The sequence below is a fragment of the Balaenoptera borealis genome, assembly GCF_965194805.1.
Source record: "Balaenoptera borealis genome assembly, chromosome: 15".
In the NCBI taxonomy this organism is placed as follows: domain Eukaryota; kingdom Metazoa; phylum Chordata; class Mammalia; order Artiodactyla; family Balaenopteridae; genus Balaenoptera; species Balaenoptera borealis.
The window spans coordinates 35594094-35617859 of record NC_138871.1 but is presented as its reverse complement, the minus strand read 5'-3'; the positions used below and the strand labels follow the sequence as shown (position 1 = coordinate 35617859).

Sequence of the window (23766 nt, the reverse complement as noted above, 5' to 3'; positions counted from 1 at the left end):
GAGGTGTAAAAGTGCTAGCTTTGGGGGACCCCAAAGAAAAACAGACCTCTTCCTTGCAACATTCAGAACAGATGAGAGGTAGGCACAGAGAATGGATCCTTAGAGATCCAAACATCAGCTTTATCCTGATTCAAGGTGGATTACAGAATGTGGCTTTGGTGGAGGCTAAATGGGCTTTCTAACACTCTGCTGAATTGAATCTGACCTCCTCTCCTAAATTACAGGTCTCACCTCCGGGGGGCAGACCGCTTACTCATGGCCCTGAAGAGACAGATGCATCCTTCTGCAGACGGGTGAGTCCAGAGAAAGGAAAAGAGGGCCCTGAGCCATGTATGCCCACTTTTTCTTCCCAACTCACAGTCAATTTACCATGCCATTGGGAGTGGGGTCAGGGGTGGTCAGTAATGAGGGGTGAGAGGAAAACGCACAGGGTGAGTCTTTCTGGAATCCCACTCATGGATTTACTAGACTGGGGAATAAGTGTTCCCTCCAACAATAATCTGCAGGCTGACTCGTGCTGGGCCTACAGAAATACAGTCTTTTCCATCTGAACAGATGGAAGCATTTCCTCTTGGCAAGTGGAAGCCCAGGGCTCTGGCCCAAATAAGGTTCTAGAAGAGGGAGAGCAGGCATGTGGAGCCAAGGGATTAAGAAATTCCAGATAGACAAGGCCGGCTAGGGGAAAAAATTGAACATCCAGTATCTTAATGGGAACAATAAGAAGGATCCAGAAGGTTCTGGAGAACAAGGAGGAGCAGGAGCCTTTCACTTGAGTTACTTGAAAAAACTTCTTGTTGGGAAACTGCAGTATCTCCTCTGAGGCGCCGTAAAGAGGATTTGGACAATATTTGTTTCTATTACTCCCGTAATTGGCATAGTACTCTATCTTATACCTAATAGGCACTCACTAAAATGTTCAGTAGATTGAATAAAAGAGAATCGTCTGAAGATTACCACAGTTAGGAGAGGTGTACCAAACAGTAATAATCCACTGGCTTAACCCTCTAAGGAATGTTTGCATTTTAAAAGAGGACTTTGTTATATCAAATTAATCTGCAAGTGATGGAATATACAGAACATGTTTGGACCAGAAGATCTTGGGGGAGGCTCTAATTTCTCCACAACATGCAGACTCCTCCCCAAAAGTCCAAGGTTAGCAATTTAGTACTGCAATTAGTCAAGTCCCTGCCACAGTCTGAATTTTATGGTTTCTTCTAGGGAATACCGGTCTTTCTCTTATTTTTGCCATTGGTCTGAATATAAACATCTCTAGTTCTCATTAGCAGTTAGAAATACGTATTTATGACAGTGGTTTCCACCTGAAGGATTTATTAGAAAATTTAATGTTTGCTATAGTGATAGAGACAAAAAGTAGAGCCCACTGCCACCCAAAAGTCCAAATTGCCTTACATAAATTATGGAATCCATAATAACTACTTTATATGGCAATTGTAAAGCCAATGGAATGTGATGCAGTAAGGATGGATTTCATATTTATTTTGCTTTTCGTATCAAGTAGGTGGAGAGTTGCTGATGTCAGGAAAGTCCCTAATTGAGAATCACAGCGCAGGGGTTCTGATAAATGACAACTGTCTCACCAGGACCAATGACCACATGGGTTCCCACTTCATGACCAGGGTCACTGGGGAGACATTTCTCATTGGATCAGCTTATCATAAATATTAGGTTTCAGCCTTTGACCGTATATTGCTGGTTTTCAGTTACTTGTAGCTTTAGAACATCTGCTTTTTCATGGCAAAAAAAAAAAGTAATGAAGACGAGGAAAGAAGAAAGAAATCTCTTAAGGAAGTGTTTAAAAGCTGAGCTGATAGATTTGGCAGTTCTCATTTGTGGCAGGAATAACAGGCATCATGGGGCAGTGTGACTTTGATATTAAAGAATATACGCTTTAATATTATTAAATACATCATAGCAGATTTTATAGCAAACTTCATAATAAAGTTCGATGTTTCAGTACCAAAAAGGCACACACATTGCTTTAATGGTGTCTACACGTTATGGGTTGTAACGGCCTGTTATGACATCATCTGTTAGGAATTTACTATGAATGCTTGGGGAGGGGGGTTCAAACAAGCTCCTTCTAATAAGATGCCACGGAGTGTAACTATATCTAATGACAATTGGTCAATTATGAATAAAGCATTTTCAAAGAGAACCGTTGCGTTAAGCTCTATTAAAGCGTTAATGGGGCTTAGCAAGAAGTCTCCATTTCTTGCCTGCTGTTCTCTCATCTGAAAAGCTGCGCTCCTATGTGACTCTGCCCAGCTCCCAGGCTCTGCTCAGTTCAGCAGGCAACTGGGGATCATTTGGGCTGCTGACAAGCTTTTCTTAACAACAGAACCAGCTTTGGGGTCGATGCTTGAGGCCTAGTGCAATTCAGATGGGCTGTAAGTTTTTAAGCTCCTTCCTGCCTGATCCACTGTGTTTGTCTCTGCTTTTGCATTCCATGGGAAACATCTGATAGAAATGGAATCCACTGATCTGACTTTCTGAAAAGAAAAATTACTTGGCTGGTGACAGACAAGTTGGCTGCCTTCAGGAAAAGTATTTTCTCTAATTCTGGAGATGGCGTGGGGTCTCAAACCTGCTGCCATTGGGTATAAGCCAACCCACAGATTTGTTCTGTTCAACAGGTGCTGTGCTAAAAAGACATGAATTTGAGTGCCTTTAGGTAGGGCATGCCCTCTCTAGTTTAAAGCGATCGTCACAGTTTCCTATTGCTATAGATCTAGCACATCCCATATTACCTGCCACCTGCCAGGCCTTTAAAAAATTGAGAATCGTGAGCCCTGGTGGCACACAGTTTATGGTTCTTTTCTGCTCCCTGAACCCTCAGTTTGACTTGATGTCTCTCACTGACACCTCCCACAGCTGGGCCTTGTTCTTCACAAAGAGTTTCTGGTGAAACCAGAGTCATAAAGACTGGATTAAGAACAAAGTCCAAGGAATCCCAGAATCTAAGACTTTGCAAGAAAACTTAAAGATTTGGGATACTCCAACCCCAGATGAGCAACCTGAGACACAGAGAGGGGAAATGCCTTGGTAAGGTCAGCCCCAGATGGGAGAGAGCAGAGACTGAAAGTCGGTCTTTTCACTTCCCATCTTGACGTGCTGCACCCACCACTCGACACAGCTGGCCTGAATGACGTCTCCTTTATAGGGTCCTTCCCCACATTCCCAGAAAGTGTGTCTTTTCCAAAGTCACCATCCACACACACAGGATGGCACCAGCTGTGCAGCCAAACCCCTCCTACACTGTACTAGTGTGTCTGTGAGATGAAAGTCAAGGCCCATGTGTTAACAAAAGCCTCCTAAGTCTCAAAGAGAAGTGCTTCTCCACCGATGCCAGAGAACTTGGGACGGGAGACAGATGATGGTTTAAAACAAATCCTGGGAGTCAATTTTGCAGACAGCTCAGGTCATTTGAGTCCCAGGCCCTTCTTTGTGTAGAGCACAGTGAAACTTTCCTTCAGAGCTGGCCTTGGGAGTAAGCAGAATGGTGTGCACTCTTTAAGGTACTTTGAGTCACCTCAGGAAGGCTTCCTTCAGCCAGAGATCACCTTGTAGCTAAACCCTCCCATCTTGATCAAGAAGTATCTGAAATTCAACCATTAATTCATTCATATGAACTAAATATTGCCCCCCTTTAAGCACTGTGCTTTGTGAAAAGATTCCTGGAAGAGGAGAGCTTCTAGATTGGCTGGTTTGATGAGCTTTCCTCATGACTGGAAGGGACTGGGGGCAGGGAGAACCCTGAGCATTAGTGAGAGTTGGGAAAGCAGGTGAAGGAAGTGTTGGGGGAGAGACATTGGCTAACAGCAGTGGCAGTGAAGGAATCACCGAAGGAGATATCCTAAAGAAACTGGTGGCATCATCTAACCCCAGGAGCATCTGTGGGCAAGACTGATGGTCAGGGCCACTGAACCTTCCCTATCAGCGGTTGGCTGTGGCTTCTAGCTCAATACCTTTGAAATTCTGTGCCCCCAATTCCTGCAAAGGTCTTTAGCACATACTTCTAGCAAGCGGGAAGAAAGTACTAGCTCAGTGGCTGGCACATGGACTCAGTAAATATTTGTTAAAGAAATGAATCAAATGTTTGTAGTGTGTACCGGTGCAGCCATCTCTAGCAATAAAGCATTCTAGCCTGGTCACTAAAGCACTTGACCAAAGCTTTGGTGCCTGTGAAACAGGTTCTTAGTCCCGGAGATATGGTGTGGGATGGACCTGAAATCAAAAGATCGTCAGATTCCTCATCTGTCAAATAGCAACAAAAATAATCCACAGCCTACCTATATCAGAGAGATGCTATTTGATTGTGAAATGAGAGGTTGTGTGTAAGAGCTGACAACTTAGAAGTATTATCCACGTAGAAAAAACATATTATTTTTTCTTTTCTTGTCTGCACTTTGTGGGATTATAGGTGGTTAAAGACTTTTTTCTTCTCACTTTGGGTAGAACAGGGGTTAGTTCTTAGCTCATGCATTTGAACATCCCTGGTACATATCACTCAGAAGTCAGATGGGATTCCCAAGAGTAATTGAAAGGGAGAGCAGGTTATTCAGCAGAGTTGGAGTAATGTCATAGGTGGAGGTTGGAGTGAGATGCAATTTTTTAGTTAACTGGGGAACTTGGAGAGGTCACAGAGGGCTGGGTTGCAGCTTCCATTAGTTCTACAGGGTAATGAGAGGCCATGATAAAAATACATGGCGGAAGTGAAACCTGTGGAAGCTGACTGCCATGGTTGTTTTCTGAGAGTGGAAACAAGGCCTAGAAAGACTAGGAGGTTGCTTGTTGTTACAGGTTGAGCCTGGAGTGGAACAGACCCAAACCAAGTTGCAGGGAAGATGGCAAGGCATAGACCCAAGAAAGGTGTGTGTGCGTGCATGCATGCGTGTGTGTGTGTGTGTGTGTGTGTGTGTGTGTTGAGGGGGTGGGGACAAACCATCAACTAATCCTTTGGCTACAATAGAAGAGAGATGAGGACTGCTTAAAGATTTGAGGGTCTGCAAAGGTGAGAAGATTATTTGAAGCAAAGATCGAGAAAGTTTGAGAAGGAGAGAGTAAGCTGAAAACATCTTTGGATAATTTAGAATAAAATGAGCGTATCTTGTTTTCTTTTTCTTTTTACTTAGTTCATTTGCTGTGGTGGAATATTATATACATTCAATGGAATTTTGTATTAGGAAAGTGTTGAATGCATCAAAATTTCCACATGGGCCAATGCCTCATACATTAGGGCATTTATGGGGTGAGGGTCAGAAATATGTACCAAAAATTGCCTGTTTCTTAGTTCACAGTTTTATCTTCTCCATCATTTCTGTTATGGAGCCAATGTTCTCTCAGATTTGGAATGCTTTCCTCACTTATGTATTTATTTATATATATAAAACACAAATTAATGAAACTCTTTCCAGACACATAATTCCAGGAATTTCTTATGCCTTTGTTATTAGTCTTTTGATAAAATTTTCTAATTAAGTCAGTGTGACACTCAGTTTACTTCAGAATATCCTCACATGTTCGTTTTGTGTGCAGTTTACCTTGAAAGCAACACAAAGAAATCAGTTTCAGCTACCATTAGAGGCATTTAGGTTAGACTGGGAGAAGAACTCCCAATCTGCAGGAACCTGGCTGAACTGCCATGCAGGAAATTTAAAATCTCCCATCTCTAGAGAATACTAGAAAAAAGTAAAATAATCAGTCACGTACAGGGTTGCCCCTTTGAAAATAATCACGTCCAGGAAAATCCTCTGTGCTTGACATATTTTCATGACCTTTAATTCTGTATTGCTACACTGTCCCATGACTTGGCTCAGAGAGCATAAGCGTTTTCACAGAGTAATGTGGAAGACTTTGGGGTATCTGTCCAATCCCCAGCCCCCAATCTGTGAAAACTGATTCCTTACCAGCACTGAGACAGGCCCTATAATTCATGTTGTGCCATGTGGTCCTGCTGAGGTCCGTCCATCACCACCTTGCCCAGGGCTGGTCGGAGTGGGATGCCCACCCAATCCAAGAGATGCTAGCCACATTCTCTCTTCTGGGGAATGGCGCTGGGGCTCAGGGAGCAGAACAGCCATGGTTAAGAGCACAGGCTCTGGAGTCAGGCTGCCTGGATTTGAAACTCATATCTACTACTCATTTGCTATGTAAATTTGGACAAATCACTTAATTTTTCTGCCTCAATTTTGTTATCTGTAAAATGGGGATAAACCTTATAGGTTGAATATGAGGATTAAATGAGTTAATTCAACATGCAAATTACTTAGAGTCTGGAACATGGTAACACTCTCTAAGGGATAGCTAATTCATGATCTTGGCTGGTCACTTGAGGCAAGTGACTTTGGAATGGGAGACGTCATTGTGGAATGGTCCTCTTCAGCCTTGGACCTGAATAACAGAGAAATCAAGTTTGGGATAAGATGCGAGAAGCAGAATGGAGTGAGAAGGTAAAGCAGGAGACCAGAAAGGCAGACAGCTGGACAGATGGAGCAGGTGCCTTGGCTCTTCATAGCTTTCTGGCTCCTGTTCTGGCCTCTCCTATGACTGAGCTCCATTTGGCCTGTTGAGTTCCATGAGACACTCCTGTATCCTTATAAGAAATGTTGCTTTTTTGTTTTACATGTGTTCAAGTGAGCTTCCATTACTTGGAACTAAGGATCTTTGGCTTGGAGAGTAAGGTATATCCTCAGTTCCCCTTGAACACATGTTTCCGAGAAACCAGAACAAAAGTTAAACTTTGAGAGAAAGGTATTGCGTATTCTGTTTCTCTTAGGGTCATTCCTCTTTCTCAGAGTAAGAGATTGCCACCGTTTTGACTTATTTTATTCGTTTCAAAGAACACTCGTGTTCTCCATTAACAACTTCTAAACAGAGGGACTTTTTCAACAACCAAAACTCACTTTTCTTCTATATAAAAATGACTTTAGAGTTGAGTGAGCCAAATTTCTCATCTTCTAACTGTTGCATTTGGCAGTCCAAAAAATAGCGTCCTCTTCCTCTATCTTGGATGGTAGGAGAGCCCGGGCAGCAGTGGGATGCAAAGCTCACACATTATTTGGTATTTTCCACTGCCAAATCCAAGTCCTCAGACTCAACCCGCTAAATCCTTTGACTTTAGTCATGAAAAATGACACACATTACCATACCTCATAACACATCTTCTAAAACCTTTCCAAATAACCAGCCGGCAGGGCAGTATTGCCAGCCTCACCACAGACACCATCATTTTTTCCCTTCCCTGTCTGGCTCTTGAGTTTTTGGAACAGAGATGAAACTTAACTTCCCAAACAAAGACGGTTTACTAGGCAACTTAGGGCAAGTAATTAACTCACACACCATAAGGTGCCACAGAGCTGTTTGCAGATCTCTTCCAAGTTTAGATCTTTTTTTTTCCCCAGAAACTCACTCTTTTCTCTAAGAACCCACAATCATTTACCACTGAATGAAGGAGCTACACATATTATGAAAGTAAAATACTTAAAGCCTTTTCAGGGATGGTCAGACAACCTCATAAATCATGTTCTCCCCACGGGTGAGTTTGGGATGGGAAGGTCATGTGTTGACACATTTAGAAGCCATTGGGGTGCTGTGGTTTCACAGCTAGAAGGGAAACTTGAGCTTGTTGAAGTTGGAGCTTACTTGTATTTTTATTTATTGAATTAATGAAATCTTGGCAAAAAACTGTGCTTTACTTTAGGCAAATGTGAAATTTTTTTTCTTTGCCCCCCGCCTACCTCATCTCCCTCCCTGCCCCTCCCAAATACATTTTTATAAATGCTTCAAACACTAGAAAAGCTTCCTGGGCAGCCAAACTGAACCTTAATAAAATCAAGATCACCCAATCAATATGGGGAGATGTGGCTTCCATTAAAATTGACATTTGGGTGTTAGAAGAAGAAAGGAACAGCATGAAAGTAAATATTTTGAAGGTGTTTACAAGGCTGCTGCATCCTAAGTGTTTGAACATTTATCAATCCATACGTAGCCTGCAAAAACCATAGATCACCAGAATCTAGCCAGCTCAGGTCCCGAGATTTCCTGTACCATTCTCGTTGAATGTGAATGTGTATGCATGTGCGTGTGTGTACGTCCTAGTGATTCAACAACAACAACAACAAAAATCATCATCATGACTTAGTGCAGAAGTTTGCAATCCCAACTATCAGCTAGAATCACCTGGAGAGTTTTGGGAAGCCCCCAGGCATCTGTACTTCTTAAAAGCTCCCTAGTGTATCAGTTATAATCCCAGCAGGAAATCACTGACACACTCAAATTGGGTAACTTGAAAAAGGTTTAATAAAAGGACTCTTTACAGAGGTACCAGTAGGGTGGGGGGAAACCAGAAGGGATATTCCAGTACCTTGGGGCTGGGAACAATGGGGTACTGTTTCACCCCTAGTCTGAATGAGAAAAGGGTGGGAGTAGCTATCAGAACCCAAAGAGAGGGCAGCCCAGTGGAGAGGGTCATCTAACAGGGAAACAGCCAACCACTGGTAACCCCATAGGAAGTCAGCCAGGGAAGGGCTATCACAACCACGTTATCCTTCCCTCTTCTGCCTCCGGCTGGTGCTCCTCATTAACAACCCAGCTAGGAGCCAGGAGCAAAGGGAGCCTTTTGAAGCAGCATAAATTTCGGCTCTCCTCCATCCAGGACAGCACAGGGCAGAAGAGAGTGGAGAGTGGATGTGGGGGGAAATGGGAGCAAATCGTGCAACCAGATTTAAGATGCTCTGGTCTTCAGTGGAGCAGGCATTGTGATAGAAGTCAGAAGTCTCAGGTCTAGTTCTGGCTCTGTGATTTGGGGAAACACAAGCCACTTGTCTGAGTCTGTTTTCTCAATTGAAATACAGAGCATTAGGCTAGTACTTTGCTCATATACCTCAGAGGTCTCTTGGGGTAGGAAGATGGAGAGACCAAATGATGGGTTCTAGCCTCATTCCCTCTTGCAGTCCATAGTAAGTAAGTCAATCATGTGCTAAATTTCTTTGGGGAATACCAAATTATTTCCCTTAGACTTACCATATGCATTTTTAAGACAGTGAGCATCTACAGACTACTGTGTATGTTCACAACCAAGGGAGAAATTGTCTGTGTGTGTGTGTGTGTGTGTGTGTGTGTATACCCTTGTATAGGAAGGTATTTTTAGAGTTGAGAAAATTGAAACTTAAAGAGTTTAACGTTAACTTGGCTCATGCTAAAGAGGCAAATATATGGTGGAGTCACCAGGCAAACTTATGTCTGTTTTATTCCAAAAACGATGCCACCAAAGGACATGGAAAAAAATTTAAACCTACTTACACACAGACACACACACTCTTACATATATGTATTTTAGCATGTCTCATTACCTTCCCCAGGTTTAAATCTCTTATCCTTCTGCAGACTGTCCTTGCCAGGGTCCACTTTATCTTCTGATCTTTCAACAGAGGACAAAAGACAGACCATGTGGCAGATGAGCAAAACTACTATCATTGGATTTATGCAACATTTGAAATAGATGTCCATCTCCATTTTTCCCAACCTACAAAAGAGTATTATTTTAATAATAAGTAAAGATGCAGATTTTGAGAGATTTATTCTCTTACCCCATGACTGCCAGGTTTTTTCAATGGGAAATTGGGCTTTTGAAGGCTCTTTCAGAGGTTCATGTGTTCACAGTTCAGAGAAGAGAGAGGTCAGTGAGGAAGAACAGTCACAGATGCTGTGGGACTTCAGCGGGTCTTGCAGGGTGTGGCTGAGAATTTTCACAACCGTTCTGTATAAAGTTCGGTAAGCCCAGTCTTTGTCCCACTAAAGGAATACCAAATATAACTCTAGAAATGTAGTGTTTAGAGTGTATTTTCCTGTATCTTTTAAATGGCTGGACCTCAAATACCTCATTCTGCAAATATTTATACGATAATAACTATGTGCCATGCTAGGTAATACGTGATGGGGATTAATGATGAAAAATACATTTTGTTAAAAACAGTGGTTATTAAAACACAGTGAGATAATTGGCATATTGTGGACTTAGTATAAAGAACAACACGAGTAGAAAACAAAGTCTTTTTTTCTTCTTGGTGTAATAAGGGACATTTTCATTAGGAGGTATGCATGGAGCTGAGATTTGAAAGGTGAATAAGATTTTACCTGATGGACAGTGAGTCCGTTTAAAGGCCATGGAAGGCAAAGGGAACTACATAGGCAAAGGCACAGAGGTATGAAATGGGGCAGGTGATTTAAGGACTAACAAGTAGTTCAAATGCCTATCATATAGGATGCAAATAGGGCAGTGGTGGGAGCAAAGCTGGCTTGGTAGATGGCAGTCAGATGATGATAGATAATCATTGGCAAGTTAAGGAGTTTATATTTCGTCCTGTATTTTCCATGATTTTCATCTATTTTGCACATATGCCCATGGGTACAACCATGCAGGGTGTCTACATGACACTATGCTAAACACAGCACATCTTCCCAAAGAACCAATTTTACTGGAAATGTTAGAGGAGATTTTTTCTAATGTATTTATTCGTACACTCTGAGATTATTGTGATATATACCATCTTTTCATTAAAGCTAGGAGAGTAAAACACATTTATATGTGGTAGTTAATAAGAAAGTTTCATATTTTTATGTCATGAAGAACTCAGTAGGATTAGTGCTATAGCTGAATCATGGTAACCAGGGTAAAAAAAATGAAATATATGAATGTCTGTTTGTTTAAGGAGGTGGATTGGGATTTTTTGGTGAACAGTAAAGACTGGCAGAGCTAGTTTTTTCAATTAGGAATTAGAAATTTTTGATGAAGGAAAAAAACAGGCTTTTACAAATCTGTCCAACTTCTCTCTCTGTTTGTTTTTCATCAAATATTTTATCAACATTTAACTACTCTTAGTCCCATTTGGATGGAAATGACTTTCCCAGTAACTCAGAGGACCCCCAAATTAAGGGAGAGGACACTATAAGCAATTTTAATGGCATTCTTAATATACATTTGTAAAGTATAATTTTAAATATATTTTTCACCAGAAAGCATAAGCTTGAATCAAGGAAATATATGAGAGAAATTTGAAAAGCTAACATCACTGAGAAATATGAAAGACTCTTCAAAACTCTGCACAAGGAATTTGACAATGAAGAAGATAATAGCAATCTGAAAAGTATAATATGCACTTATATGATTCTTTAAAATGATGATGGATTTATTATTGTGAAGATAAAAATTAGCATAAAACCTTGGCATTTCTTATGATAGAAAAGTATCAATTACAATATCAGGACAAATAGCTCTTAAGGAAATCTCAAAAAGAGTTACAGTATACTGATAAATGAGCAATAAATCAGGAAGATATATCAACAATGAGTATATTTGTATCTAACAATATAACTTTTGCATATATAAATGACAAGTGAGAACACCATAGAAGAATTAGATATTTTTTCTGTGAACTAGCAGATACTCAGTTCATTTCAAGTTGGAATAAGTTAAAGGTAGGCATATAATATTCTCTATGTTATTTTAAAACAAGACTTTATTAAAACAAAACAAAAAACACATACATTTCTCTCTCTATAGAAGAATCTGATTCATTTTAGACATAGAATTGTTGGACCAGACCTGGGGAGTATTTTACTTGGAAAGGAAATTTGAGGGGGGTCCAAGATGTTGGCATAGGGAGACCCTGAGCTCACCTCCACCCACAGAAACACCGAATCTACACCTACATATAGAGCAATTCCTCCTGGAGATCTGAGGGCTGACAAAAGAACTACTGCACATAGAAGGACCATGTAGAAACTGGTAGGAAAGATGGAGACACAGTACCTATGGGAATCCCACCCGAACGCAGTGCCCAGAAGTAGGGAGGGATATCGCTAAGAAGCACAAGTGCAGACTCACCCACCCTGGGACACAGCAAAAAATCAGCCGTTTAAAGGGCACCTAGACTATATGGGAAAGCAATCTGTTTACCAACTCTAGAGCTCCTGCCAAACAGAACTGCTGGGGGCCTCTTCAAGGTTGGAGGTGTCTGTGAGTGCCATTATTTGAGTCCCCCTGGGACTCCTCCTGACCCATGCCCACTCCAGCTCCAGCCATCCCATCAAGGTGGCCTAGGCCCAGGGACTGCCCCAAGCCAGTGTCCACTCCAGCCCCAGGCACCCCACCATGGTGCCTTGGCACAGTACTCCCCAGGGGCTGCCTCTGGCCCAGGCCCATTCTAACTTCAACTGCCCTAAAAAGACAGCCTTGGGTGCAGTGCTCCCCAGGGACAGCCCCTGGCTTACACCCACCCCAGCTCCAGCCAGCCTGCCAAAGCCAGTAGGTGCAAACAGTCTACACAGGGGATCGTCTCACACAAGCCCACTCCTTCAAGACCAGGAGAGATAGCTGTTTCGGCCTATTCATAGAAACAAAATATAAGAGTCAAACAAAATGAGACAAAGGAAAATGTTCCAAACAAAAGAATGAAATAAAACCCCAGAAGAAAACCCTAATGAAACAGAAATAAGTGACTTACCTGATAAAAAGTTCAAAGAAACGTTCATAAGGGCACTCATAAAACTCAGGAAAAGAATGCAGGGACTCAGTGAGAACTTCAACAAAGACTTAGAAAATATAAGAAAGAACCAATCAAAACTTAAGAATACAATAACTGAAATAAAAAATACACCAAAAGGAATCAACAGCAGAGTAGATGACACAGAAGAATTGATAAGTGATCTGAAAGATAGAATAGTGAAAATCACTCAATCAGAACCACAGAAAGAAGAAAGAGTTTTTAAAATGAGAGTTTAAGGAACTTCTGAGACAACATCAAGCACACTGACATTTGCATTCTAGGGGTCCCAGAAGAAAGAAAGAGAGAGAGAAAGGGACAGAAAGCTTCTTTGAAGAAATAATGGCTGAAAATCTCCCTAACCTGGCAAAGGAAATGGACATTCAGGTACAGGAAGGTGAGAGTCCCAAACAAGATGAGCCCAAAGAGATCCACACTAAGACGTATTATAATTAAAATGACAAAATTTAAAGATAAAGAGAGACTCTCAAAGGCAGCAAGAGAAAAATAATTGCATACAAAGCAAATTCCATAAGACGTTTAGCTGTTTTTTCAGCAGAAACATTACAGGCCAGAAGGGAGTGGCAGGATTTATTTAACCTGATGAAAGGAAAAAAACGTACAACCTAGAATTCTCTATCTGTTGCAAGGTAATGATTCAGAATTGAAAGAGAAAGAGTTTCCCAGACAAGCAAAAATTAAAGGAATTCATCACCACTAAACAAGACTTACAAGAAATGTTAAAGGGTCTTCTTTAAGTGGAAAAGAAAAGGCCACAGCTAGAAATAAGAAAATTTATGAAAGGAAAAATCTTACTGATAAAGGCAAATATATAGGAAAGGCAGTGAATCAGCCACTTAAAAAGGTAGTATGAAGTTAAAAGACAAAAGTAGTATAATCATCTATAACTACAGTAAGTAGTTAAGGAGTACACTAAATAAAGAGGTGTAAAATATGACATTAAAAATATAAAACAGGGCTTCCCTGGTGGCGCAGTGGTTGGGAATCTGCCTGCCAATGCAGGGGACGTGGGTTCGAGCCCTGGTCTGGGAGGATCCCACGTGCCGCGGAGTGGCTGGGCCTGTGAGCCACAATTGCTGAGCCTGCGCATCTGGAGCCTGTGCTCCGCAACAGGAGAGGCTGCGATAGTGAGGGGCCTGCGCACTGCGATGAAGGGTGGCCCCCGCTTGCCGCAAGTGGAGAGGGCCCTCACGCAGAAACGAGGACCCAACACAGCCATACATAAATAAATAAATAAATAAAAAATTTTTAAAAACTATATAAAACATTGTGGGGGAGTAAAAATGTAGTGCTTTTAGAATGCTTAAAAACGGACTATCAGCTTAAAATAGATGGCTATATATATGGCTCAATATATATGAACCTCATGGAAACCATGAATTAAAAATCTACAATGGATAGATAAAAAATACAGAGAAGGAATCCAAACAGTACACTAAATGAATCCATCAAACCACAAGGGAAGAAACTAAAAGAAGAAGACAGTAACAGAGAAGAACTACAAAAACAACCAGGAAATCAACAAAATGGCAGTAAGTACATATCTACCAATAATTACTAAATGCTCCAACCAAGGGTAGATGAATGGATAAAAAACCAAGACCCTTCTGTAGGCTTCCTACAAAAGACTCACCTCAGATCTAAAGACACACAGAGACAGAAAGTAAAGGGATAGTAAAAGATGTTCCATGCAAATGGAAAAGAAAAAAAAGCTGGGGTAACAATACTCATATCAGGCTATAACTTAAAACAAAGATTTTAACAAACGACAAGGAAGGGCATTACATAATGATAAAGGGCACAATCCAACAAGAGGATATACCATTTGTAAACATTTATGCACCCAACATAGGAGCACCTAAATATATAAAGCAAATATTGACAGAAATAAAAAGGGAGAAGCAAACAGCAATACAATTATAGTAGGGGAGTTTAACACCCCATTTACGTCAATGGATGGATCATCTAGGTGAAAAATCAATAAGGAAACACTGACCTTAAATGACACACTAGACCAGATAACTTAATAGCTGTATATAGAACATTCCATCCAAAAGCAACAGAATACACATTCTTTTCAAGTGCACAAGGAACATTCTCTAGGATAGATCACATGTTATGCCACAAAAAAAGTCTCAATAAGTTTAAGAAGATTGAAATCATATCAAGCATCCTTTTCAACCACAATGGTATGAAACAAGAAATCAACTACAGGGAGAAAACACAAACATGTAGAGACTAAACAACATGCTGCTAAACAACCAATGTGTCAATGAAGAAATAAAATAAGAAATAAAAAAATACCTTGAGACAAATGAAAATGGTAATACAACTGATGCAGCAAAAGCAGTTCTGAGAGGGAAGTTTATAGCAATACAGGCCTACCTCAAGAAAAAAGAAATATTTGAAATACACAATCTAAATGTACATTTAAAAAAACTAGAAAATGAAGAACAAGCAAAGCCCAAAGTCAGTAGAAGAAAGGAAATAATAAGGATCAGAGCAGAAATCAATGAAATAGAGACTTTAAAAAATAGAAAATATCAATGAAACCAAGAGTTGGTTCTGTGAAAAGATAAACAAAATTGACAAATCTTTAGCCAGGCTCTTCAAGAAAAAAACAGAGAGAGCCCAAAAAATAAAATCAGAAGTGAAAGAGGAGAAAATACAACTGACACCACAGAAATACAATGGATCATAAGAGAAGACAATGAACAATTATATGCCAACAAATTAGACAACCTAGAAGAAATGGATAAATTCCTAGAAACATACAATCTTCCAAGAGTAAATCTTGAAGAAAGATGAACAGACTGATTGCTAGTAAAGAGACTGAATTAATAACTCCCAAAAAACAAAAGTCCAGGACCAGATGACTTCCCAGGTGAATTACACCAAACATTTAAAGAAGAGTTAATACCTATCCTTCTCAAATTATTTTGAAACATAGAAGAGGAGGGAACACTTCCAAACTCATTTTACAAGACCTGAGACCAAAACTAGACAAAGACACCACCAAAAAAGAAAATTACAGGCCAATGCACCTGGTGAACATAGATGCAGAAATGCTCAACAAAATATTAGCAAACTGAATTCAAAAATACATTAAAAGGATCATATATTGTGATCAAGTGGGATTCATTTCAGGGATGTAAGGATGGTTTACCATCCATAAATTAATCAAAGTGATACACCACATTAACAAAAGGAAGACTAAAAATCACATGATCATCTCAATAGATGCAGAAAAAGCACTTGATAAAATTCATCATCCATTCATGATAAAAAAAAAGCTCTCATCAAATTTGGTATACAGGGAATATATCTCGACATAATAAAGGCCACTTACGATAAATCCACAAGCTAACATCATACTCAAGGAACAAGACAAGAATGCCCACTCTTGCCACTTCTACTTAACATAGTATTAGAAGTCCTGGCCACAGGAATAAAACAAGAAAAGGAAATAAACAGCATTCAAATTGGAAGGGAAGAAGTAAAATTGTCACTATTTGCAGATGACATGATACTTTATATAGAAAACCTTAAAGTCGCCACCAAAAAAAAAAAAAAAAGATTAGGACTAATAAATGAATTCAGTAAATTTTAAGGATACAAGATTAATGTACAGAAATCTGTTGCTTTTCTATGCACTAACAATGGAACTATCAGAAATTGAAAGCAAGAAAACAATCCTGTTTAAAAATCACATAAAAAAGAATAAAGGGCTTCCCTGGTGGCGCAGTGGTTGAGAGTCTGCCTGCCAATGCAGGGGACACGGGTTCGAGCCCTGGTCTGGGAAGATCCCACATGCCGCGGAGCAACTAGGCCCATGAGCCACAATTGCTGAGCCTGCACGTCTGGAGCCTGTGCTCCGCAACAAGAGAGGCCGCAATAGTGAGAGGCCCGCACACCGTGATGAAGAGTGGCCTCCACTTGCCGCAACTGGAGAAAGCCCTCGCACAGAAACGAAGACCTAACACAGCCATAAATAAATAAATAAATAAATAAAATTTTTAAAAAAAAGAATAAAATACCTAAAAATAAATAAACTTAACAAGGAGGTGGAAGACCTATACTCTGAAAACTATAAAACATTGATAAAGGAAATTAAAGATGATACAAAGAAATGGAAAGATGCTCCATGTTCATGGATTGGAAGAATTAATATTGTTAAAATGTTCATACTACTAAAAGCAATCTACAGATTTAATAAAATCCCTATCAAAATACTCATGACATTTTTCACAGAACTGGAATAAACAATTCTAAAATTTATATGGAACCAGAAAAGGATCTGAATTGGCAAAGCAATCTTTTTTTCCTTTCTTTTTTTTTTAATTTTTTAATTTAATTTTATTTATTTTTTTATACAGCAGGTTCTTATTAGTCATCAGTTTTATACACATCAGTGTATACATGTCAATTCCAATCGCCCAATTCATCACACCACCATCCCCTCCCCCCCCCCCGTGGCTTTCCCCCCTTGGTGTCCATAAGTTTGTTCTCTACATCTGTGTCTCAACTTCTGCCCTGCAAATTGGTTCATCTGTACCATTTTTCTAGGTTCCACATACATGCATTAGTATACAATATTTGTTTTTCTCTTTCTGACTTACTTCACTCTGTATGACAGTCTCTAGATCCATCCACGTCTCAACAAATGACCCAATTTCGTTCCTTTTTATGGCTGAGTAATATTCCATTGTATATATGTACCACACCTTCTTTATCCATTCGTCTGTCAATGGGCATTTAGGTTGCTTCCATGACCTGGCTATTGTAAATAGTGCTGCAATGAACATTCGGGTGCATGTGTCTTTTTGAATTATGGTTTTCTCTGGGTATATGCCCAGTAGAGGGATTGCAGGGTCATATGGTAATTCTATTTTTAGTTCTTGAAGAAACCTCCATACTGTTATCCATAGTGGCTGTATCAATTTACATTCCCACCAACAGTGCAAGAGTGTTCCCTTTTCTCCACACCCTCTCCAGCATTTGTTGTTTGTAGATTTTCTGATGATGCCCATTCTAATGGGTGTGAGGTGATACCTCATTGTAGTTTTGATTTGCATTTCTCTAATGATTAGTGTTGTTTAGCAGCTTTTCATGTGCTTCTTGGCCATCTGTATGTCTTCTTTGGAGAAATGTCTATTTAGGTCTTCTGCCCATTTTTGGAATGAGTTGTTTGTTTCTGTAATATTGAGCTGCATGAGCTGTTCATATATATTTTGGAGATTAATCCTTTGTTCATTGATTCGTTGACAAATATTTCCTCCCATTCTGAGGGTTGTCTTTTCATCTTGTTTATGGTTTCCTTTGCTGTGCAAAAGCTTTGAAGTTTCATTAGGTCCCATTTGTTTATTTTTGTTTTTATTTCCATTTCTCTAGGAGGTGGGTCAAAAAGGATCTTGCTGTGATTTATGTCATAGAGTGTTCTGCCTATGTTTTCCTCTAAGAGTTTGATAGTGTCTGGCCTTACATTTAGGTGTTTAATCCATTTTGAGTTTATTTTTGTGTATGGTGTTAGGAAGTGTTCTAATTTCATTCTTTTACATGTAGCTGTCCAGTTTTCCCAGCACCACTTATTGAAGAGACTGTCTTTTCGCCATTGTATATCCTTGTCTCCTTCGTCATAGATTAGTTGACCATAGGTGCGTGGGTTTATCTCCGTGCTTTCTATCTTGTTCCATTGATCTATGTTTCTGTTTTTGTGCTAGTACCATATTGTCTTGATTAATGTAGCTTTGTAGTATAGTCTGAAGTCAGGGAGTCTGATTCCTCCCGCTCCATTTTTTTCCCTCAAGACTGCTTTGGCTATTCGGGGTCTTTTGTGTCTCCATAGAAATTTTAAGATTTTTTGTTTTAGTTCCATAAAAAATGCCATTAGTAATTTGATAGGGATTGCATTGAATCTGTAGATTGCTTTGGGTAGTAGAGTCATTTTCACAATGTTGATTCTTCCTATCCAATACATGGTATATCTCTCCATCTGTTGGTATCATCTTTATTTTCTTTCATCAGTGTCTTATAGTTTTCTGCATACAGGTCTTTTGTTTCCCTAGGTAGGTTTATTCCTAGGTATTTTATTCTTTTTACTGCAGTGGTAAATGGGAGTGTTTCCTTAATTTCTCTTTCAGATTTTTCATCATTAATGTATAGGAATGCAAGAGATTTCTGTGCATTAATTTTGTATCCTGCCACTTTACCAAATTCATTGATTAGCTCTAGTAGTTTTCTGGTGGCATTTTTAGGATTCTCGATGTATAGTATCATGTCATCTGCAAACAGTGACAGTTTTACTTCTTCTTTTCCAATTTGTATTCCTTTTATTTCTTTTTCTTCTCTGATTGCTGTGGCTAGGACTTCCAAAACTATGTTGAATAATAGTGGTGAGAGTTGACATCCTTGTCTTGTTCCTGATCTTATTGGAAATGGTTTCAGTTTTTCACCGTTGAGAACGATGTTTGCTGTGGGTTTGTCATATATGGCCTTTATTATGTTGAGGTAGGTTCCCTCTATGCCCACTTTCTGGAGAGTTTTTATCATAAATGGGCGTTGAATTTTGTCAAAAGCTTTTTCTGCATCTATTGAGATGATCATATGGTTTTTATTCTTCAATTTGTTAATATGGTGTATCACATTGATTGATTTGCATATACTGAAGAATCCTTGCATCCCTGGGATAAATTTCACTTGATCATGGTGTATGATCCTTTTAATGTGTTGTTGGATTCTGTTTGCTAGTATTTTGTTGAGGATTTTTGCATCCATATTCATCAGTGATATTGGTCTGTAATTTTCTTTTTTTGTAGTATCTTTGTCTGGTTTTGGTATCAGGGTGATGGTGGCCTCATAGAATGAGTTTTGGAGTGTTCCTTCCTCTGCAATTTTTTGGAAGAGTTTGAGAAGGATGGGTGTTAGCTCTTCTCTAAATGTTTGATAGAATTCACCTGTGAAGCCATCTGGTCCTGGACTTTTGTTTGTTGGAAGAATTTTAATCACAGTTTCAGTTTCATTACTTGTGATTGGTTTATTCATGTTTTCTATTTCTTCCTGGTTCAGTCTCGGAAGGTTATACCTTTCTAAGAATTTGTCCATTTCTTCCCAGTTGTCCATTTTATTGGCATAGAGTTGCTTGTAGTAGTCTCTTAGGGTGCTTTGTATTTCTGCAGTGTCTGTTGTAACTTCTCCTTTTTCATTTCTAATTATTGATTTGAGTCCTCTCCCTCTTTTTCTTGATGAGTCTGGCTAATGGTTTATCAATTTTGTTTATCTTCTCAAAGAACCAGCTTTTATTTTTATTGATCTTTGCTATTGTTTTGTTTCTGTTTCATTTATTTCTGCTCTGATCTTTACGATTTCTTTCCTTCTGCTAACTTTGGGTTTTGTTTGTTCTTCTTTCTCTAGTTCCTTTAGGTGTAAGGTTAGATTGTTTATTTGAGATTTTTCTTGTTTCTTGAGGTAGGCTTGTATAGCTATAAACTTCCCTCTTAGAACTGCTTTTGCTGCATCGCATAGGTTTTGGGTCGTCGTGTTTTCATTGTCATTTGTCTCTAGGTATTTTTTGATTTCCTCTTTGATTTCTTCAGTGGTCTCTTGCTTATTTAGTAACGTATTGTTTAGCCTCCATGTGTTTGTGTTTTTTACATTTTTTTCCCTGTAATTGATTTCTAATCTCATAGCGTTGTGGTCAGAAAAGATGCTGGATAGGTTTTCAATTTTCTTAAATTCACTGAGTCTTGATTTGTGACCCAAGATGTGATCTATCCTGGAGAATACTCCGTGCGCACTTGAGAAGAAAGTGTAATCTGCTGTTTTGGGATGGAATGTCCTATAAATATTAATTAAATCTGTCTGGTCGATTGTGTCATTTAAGCTTCTGTTTCCTTATTTATTTTCATTTTGGATGATCTGTCCACTGGTGTAAGTGAGGTGTTAACGTCCCCCACTATTATTGTCTTACTGTCGATTTTTTGTTTTATAGCTGTTAGCAGTTGCCTTATGTATTGAGATGCTCCTATGTTGGGTGCATATATATTTATAATTGTTATATCTTCTTCTTGGATTCATCCGTTGATCATTATGTAGTGTCCTTCCTTGTCTCTTGGCAAAGCAATCTTGAGAGAAAAGAACAAAGCTGGAGGTACCTGTTCCCTGGCTTCAGACTATACTACAAAGCTACAGTAATCAAAACAGTATGGTACTGGCACAAAAAAGACACATAGATCAATGGAACTAGAATAGAAGAGCCCAGAAAAAAACGCCATGTACTTATGGTCAATTAACCTATGATAAAGGAGGCAAGAAAATATAACGAGGAAAAGAGAGTATCTTCAAAAAATTGTGTTGGGAAAACTGGACAGCTACATGTAAAAGAAGGAAATTGGGATATTTTCTCATAGCTTATACAAAAATGAACTCAAAATGGATTGAAGACCTAAATATAGGACCTGAAACCATAAAATTCTTAGAAGAAAGCATAGGTAGAACACTCTTTGACATAAATCATAGCAATATATTTTTTTGGATCTGTCTCCTAAGGCTGGAAAACAAAAGCTAAAATAAACAAATGGGACCTAATTAAAAATAAAAGCTTTTGCACAGTAAATGAAACCGTCAACAAGATGAAAAGATAATCTACTGAATGGGAGAAAATATTTGCAAATTATATATCCGATAAGGGGTTAATATTCAAAATATATAAACAGCTCATATAACTCAATATCAACAACAAACAAACAAACAACCTGATTAAAAAATGGGCAAAAGGACTTCCCTGGTGGTACAATTGTTAAGAATCCACCCACCAATGCAGGGGACATGGGGTTTGATCCCTGGTCTGGGAAGATCCCACATGCTGCAGAGCAACTAAGCCTGTGCACCACAAGTACTGAGCCTGCACTCTGGAGCCTGCAAGGCACAACTACTGAGCCTGCATGCCACAACTACTGAAGCCCGCACACCTAGAGCCCATGCTCTGTAACAGGAGAAGCCATCACAATGAGAAGCCCACACACTGCAACGATGAGTAGCCCCTGCTCACTGCAACTAGAGAAAGCCCACGTGCAGCAGCAAAGACCCATTGCAGCCAAATATAAATTAATTAATTAATTAATTAAATTTTAAAAACGGGCAAAAGACCTGAATAGACATTTTTCCAAAGAAGACACAGATGACCAACAAGCACATGTAAAGATGCTTAACATCACTAATCAGGGAAATGCAAATCAAAACAACAACATATCACTTCACACCTGTCAGAATGGCTATCATTAAAAAGACCACAAATAACAAATGTTGACAAGGATGGAGAAAAGGGAACCCTAGTACACTGTTGGTGGAAATGAAGTTTAGTTCAGCCACTGTGGAAAACCGTATGGAGGTTTCTCAAAAAACTGAAAACTGAACTACCATATGATCCAGCAATTCCACTCCTGGGTATATATCTGAAGAAAAGAAAACAAATACACTAATTTGAAAAGATACATGCACCGCAGTGTTCCTAGCAGCATTATTTACAATGGCCAAGATATGGAATCAACCTAAGTGTCCATCAACAGCTGAATTGATAAAAAAGATATGATTATATATATATTTTTTATATATGGAATATTACTCAGCCATAAAAAGGAATGATATTTTGTCATTTTCAACAACATGGATAGACCTGAAGGGTATTATGCTTAGTGAAATAAGTCAGAGAAAGACAAATACTTCAGGCTGTCACTTGTATGTGAAATCTAATAAATGAAACAAATGAATGAATATAACAAGCAGAAACAGACCTACAGATATAGAGAATAAACTAGTAGTTACCAGTGGGAAGAGAGAATGGGGGAGGGGTAAGGGATTAAGTGGTACAAACTACTATGTATAAAATAAATAAGTTACAAGGATATATTGTATAGCACAGGGAATATAGCCAATATTTTATAATAACTTTAAATGGAATATAATCTATAAAAATATTGAATCACCATGTTGTACACCTGAAATTAATATAATATTGTAAATCAGCTATGCTCCAATCAAAATATATATAATAAATAATTAAACAAACAAAAGAATGGCCAAAATCCAGAACACTAATAGCACAATATCCTGGTGAGGATGTGGAGCTTCATTCATTGCTGTTGGGAATGCAAAGTGATACTGCCAGTTTGGAAGACAGTGGCAGCTTCTTTTAAAACTAATCATACTCTTACCATATGGTCCAGCAATCTCACTTCTCAGTGTATCCCTATAGGATTTGAAAACTATGTCTACACAAAAATCAGCACATAGATGTTAAACATTCTTTTATATGTTCCTTAGCATTTTAGATTTTCTCTTCTATGAGTTGCCTATTTAGGGTTTCTTAGGGACTTACTGTTTATCTTATCAATTTATTTGATCTAATTATACATCATAAAGACTGCTAATGTTCACCAATATCTAGTTCTACTCTTTCCTGGGCATGCAGCTAAGCTGTGTTTCCCACTTCCTTCCCCATCATCCTTGCGTCTAGGTGAGACCATGGACCTGAGTGCTGGTCAAAGGAAAGTGAACAAAAATATGTATGTCATTTGCAAACTGATCCCATGCAGTATCTCATGCAAACTTTCATGCAATAACTGTCTATCTGCCTCTGTTTCCTGTTTGGTGTAAGTCAAGGATTCTGAGGATGTAGATAATGACAGATGGAATAGCCTAGATCTCTGAGTTGCTGCTTGTAAGTGAGCCATTCAGGCGACCTGCCTCATCAGGAACATCCACAATAGACTGTACAAATGAAAAAGAAACTTTTACATAAATGCATTGAGATTTTGAGATGTCACAGATGTCAACCTTACTTACAAAAACAGCACTGATTTGTCATAAGTATATTTCTCTCCCAAATATCTAATCTTGTATAAATAAAAAAATATGTAAATGTTTTTTCCTTCCTTTATTCATTCACTCAACAAACATTTTTTGTTTGCCTCCTATGTTCCAGGCACTATTCCAAGCACTAAGTTTATAGCAGTGGAAGACTGAGACAAAAACCTTTACCTTTATTGTGTTTATAGTTTAGGGCAGAGAAACTGACATTACATAATTAAGTAAAGTTATAACCTCATATAGAATAAGTGCCATGGACAAAAATAAAGTAAGGAAATAAATAAGGAATATCAGGATAAGGGTTACAGTTTTAAATAGT

At 38.9% G+C, this 23766-nt stretch overlaps 2 long non-coding RNA genes across 3 annotated transcripts in view; one reads left to right on the top strand and one right to left on the bottom strand.

Annotated features, from left to right (window-relative positions):
- LOC309611737 overlaps positions 1-23766 on the bottom strand; it is a 274615-nt gene that overhangs the window by 58560 nt on the left and 192289 nt on the right. The gene's annotated exons all lie outside the window — the stretch shown is intronic.
- The window catches only part of LOC309611732, a 106327-nt gene that overhangs the window by 35957 nt on the left and 46604 nt on the right, over positions 1-23766 (top strand). Inside the window, exon 3 of one of the 2 annotated variants that reach the window (XR_014234705.1) lies at positions 225-293. This is a non-coding gene — a long non-coding RNA (uncharacterized lncRNA). Of the gene's footprint in view, positions 1-224; positions 10826-23766 lie in introns of those variants that run through there. The other variant, XR_014234706.1, reaches the window with a different exon arrangement.